Here is a 3,901-nt window from a genome sequence, read left to right as displayed (position 1 = left end):
AAAGAATTTAGATGTTCTCCCTCCATTTCTATCTTTTTGAATAAATTAAGTAGTCTTGGATGTAGATCTTCTTTAAATGTCTGAAAGAATTCTGCTGTAAATCCTTCTGGACCTGGGCTATTTTTAGTTGGTAGGTTTTGTATTATTGTTTCAGTTTCTTTCTGTGTTTTGGGTCTGTTTAAGCTGTCAATCTCTTCTTGGTTTAGCTTTGGTGGTTCTCATACCTTTAGATATCTGTCCCTTTCTTTTAGGTTTTCAAATTTAGTAGGATATATGTTTTTAAAAGTATTCTCTTATAATGTTCTGTATCTTTCTGGTGTCTGTTGTGTGTTTCCCCTTTCATCTCTGATTTTATTGATTTGGAGGTGCTCTTTCTTTTGGTTAACTGGGCTAGTGGTCTGTCAATCTTGTTTATCTTTTCAAAGAACCAACTCTTGGATTCTTTGATGCTTTGTATTGCTTTCTTTGTTTTGATATCATTAATTTCTGCCCTGATTTTTGTTATTTCTTCTTTTCTTCTGGGTTTGGGTTTCATTTGTTGTTGCTTTTCAAGTGTCTTGAGTTGCAATGTTAAGTCATTTATTTATGTTCTTTCTGATTTGTTGATGTAGGCACTTAGAGCTATAAATTCCCCTCTAAGAACAGCTTTCAGCATGTCCCAGAGGTTTTATTATGTTGTATTTTCCTTTTAGTTTATTTCCAGGAATATTTTTATTTCTTTCTTAATTTCTCTCTTGACCCATTTATCATGAAGGAGTGTATTGTTTAATCTCCATGTGTTCATATGGTGACTAAGGCTTTTTCTGGTTTTGATTTTAAGCTTTATGGCCTTGTGGTTTGATAGAATGCATGGAATTATTTCAGACTTTTTGTATTTGTTGAGGTTTGTTTTGTGCCCCAGTATGTGGTCGATTTTGGAGAAAGTTCCATGGGGCGCTGAATAGAAAGTATATCCTTTGATGCTTGGCTGGAACACTCGGTAGATGTCTGTTAGGTCCATTTGATATACGGTATTGTTTAACTCAGATGTCTCTCCATTAACTCTCTGCCCTGTTGACCTATCTAATGGAGACAGTGGGGGTACTGAAGTCCCCTGCTATTAAAGAGTTGGGATTAATCTGCATCTTAAAGTCCTGTAGTACTGTTTTTATGAAGTTGGGTGCCCCAGAGTTTGGTGAATATATGTTCATGATTGTAATAGCTTATTACCTTTGATCAGAATGAAGTGGCCCTCCTTATCTCTTCTGATTAGTTTTAGTTTAAAGTCTATTTTGTCAGATATTAAAATTGCTATGCCTGCTTTTTTTCTTAGATCCATTTTCATGGTATATTTTTTTTCCATCCTTTCACTTTGAGATACTGTCTGTCCTTAAAAGTGAGATGAGTTTCTTGCAGACAACAAAAAGATGTGTTTTGTTTCTTAATCCATTCACATAGTCTTTGTCTTTTACTGGGGAGTTCAGTCCATTGACATTAAAGTTATTAAGGAAAGATGTGTATTGAATCCTGTCATTTTTATTTCTGTTCACATTCTTGATATAGCTGTACTTTTCCACAGTTATACCTTCACTGAATTTCTTTCTTCATCCTCTTGGGTATGGTCATTCCTTTCTTCAGCTCTTTCTATTGCTTCCAGAACTCTCTGAAGGGCTATTTTTTGGAAATGAATTCTTTCAGCCTATTTATGTCATGGAAGATTTTTCTTTCCCCTTCAACTATAATAGACATTTTGGCTGGGTATAACAATCTGGGTTGGCATCTGTGTTCATTTAAAACTGGGAATATTTTTTTTTCCAGGATCTTCTGGCTTTCATAGTTTGTATTGAAAACTCAGCTGCAATCCTAATGGGTTTTCCTTTATATGTGACTTGTTCTTTTGCAGCTTTCAGTATTGTCTCTTTGTTTTGTACGTTTAGTGTTTTTACTATGATGTGCTGAGGAAAGTTTCTTTTCTAGTCCTGACTACTTGGTGTTTTACATGCTTCTTGTATTTATATTGGCATGTCTTTCCTTAATTGGAAATTTTCTTCTTTGATTCTGTTGACGATATGGTCCATGCAATTATCTTGGTATTCTTCTCCTTCCTGTATGCCTATGATTTGTAAGTTTGGTCTTTTTATGGTGTCACACAATTCCTGCATATTTTATTCTTGTACATTCTTAAATTTTTCATAATCTTTGCCTGAGTGGTCTTGTTCCTCCATTTTATCTTCCAGTCTTGATATTCGGTTTTCCATTTCATTCATCCTATTGGTGAAGCTTTCTCTTTTAGTTTCTAATTGGCTTACTGAGTGTTTCACTTCCTTCTTCATTTCAGCCTGAATAGTCTTCAGTATTTCTAGCTCTTTTCTGAATTCATTCATTAGTTTATCTCTGTCTTCCTTCAGTTCTTTGATTTCTTTTTGTGTTCTTTAAATTCACTGAATCCTTTTATCATGTTCATAATTGTTCTTTTGAGTTCCTTGTCCTGCATTATCTCTAGGGGATTCTCATTGTACTCCTCTAGAGGACTATTGATATTTGGTGAGGATATGTTATTTTGGTTTTTCATGTTATTTTTTCTCTGTGATTTTGACATATGAATTTCTTTTGTAGTTTCTGATTCTTGTGTGAGACTCAAGCCTTCAAGTTTAGGTCTGCTTGTTTTTGTAAACTTTGTGTGCTTTTGTGGTTTACTTTTGGGGCATGAAAACCTGGTTCGTCTAAGCTTCTGGTTCTCTCTTTTGATTTTATATTGGAGTGGCCAGATTGCTTTTTCTTCAGGAGTTCCCACAGAGGCCCAAGTCAGATGAGGATCAGATGCTCTCAGGCTTTCTCCTAGGGTCTGGATCCTTTCAGGAAAGATGTTGTTCTCAGGAATTAGGGGGTTGAACTGGCCTGGGACCAGGACCCAGGAAAGATGCTGATCTCAGGCAGCTGGACTTACCCAGGAGAGAGGCTGGCAGGCTGTGCAGGCCCAGGGGAGCAGAGGGAGGTGAGTCAGGCCTTGGAATTTTTTTTTTTTGTGTGTGTGTTCTTAAATGCTGTATTTTATTGTCACACTTTCAGGCATTATATCAAGTTCCCATATTTTCAGCATGTTTAACTACCATCACTTTAATTATTAAATTTAAAAATCTGTGCCAAGGCATATATGTTCAAACTTAAACCCTTTAAAAATGTGACCAATGAACTTCATGCAAGTTGGCAAAAGTTCTCGTATTAAAAGTTGTGTTTCTTCTTTTTTTACAAAGCCTGTTTAGTATTGAATCCTCTAGCAGGAGGGTCTTCCTAATAAAAGTGCTGTCATTATTTTCCCTTATGTCTACAATCTGGGACATGAGTTTTTTTTTAATTTTAATTAAAAGAAGCATTTCATTACAACAGCATTAACCTATTCAATAACATTTTTCTGAGCTAGGGTACATCTCTTTCAAAATTGGCTGTACATTTTTAGGTTTACAGAGGAATTATTACGCTTGTACAATCTTTTACTGATTATAAACTCTACAAGACATAAAATTAAATGAGGTTTTAATGTTTAGAAAAGATCTCCACTTCGTTGTTAAAATACAGTTTCATACAGAAAAATTCATTTTAAGGCAACTGACATTGAGACGTTTTCACATGCATTTCTAATCTCTATATATATGACTATTACTGGTCACAGTCACTTACTTTCTGAGTTCCGTGGCATCTGAGTATGAATATAAACTCGTCAGATAAACAGCCTTCTTCTCCCTCTAGAGCCTCCATACTCTGTCATCCCTGCCAATGTCCACTGTGTTGTCAGGACCCCCATCTATTGCCCCCATCTGTCCTTCTGATAAATCTAGTCAGCCAGAGGTCCCTGTTCCAGGAGGATCAGCTGTTCCTCATCTACAGCAATCCATTGTCAGTATTCCTTTGGATAGAATTGGGG

This window comes from Nannospalax galili, unplaced genomic scaffold, assembly GCF_000622305.1.
Source record: "Nannospalax galili isolate Female #2095 unplaced genomic scaffold, S.galili_v1.0 scaffold726, whole genome shotgun sequence".
NCBI lineage: Eukaryota > Metazoa > Chordata > Mammalia > Rodentia > Spalacidae > Nannospalax > Nannospalax galili.
Note: the sequence above shows the minus strand (reverse complement) of the source record.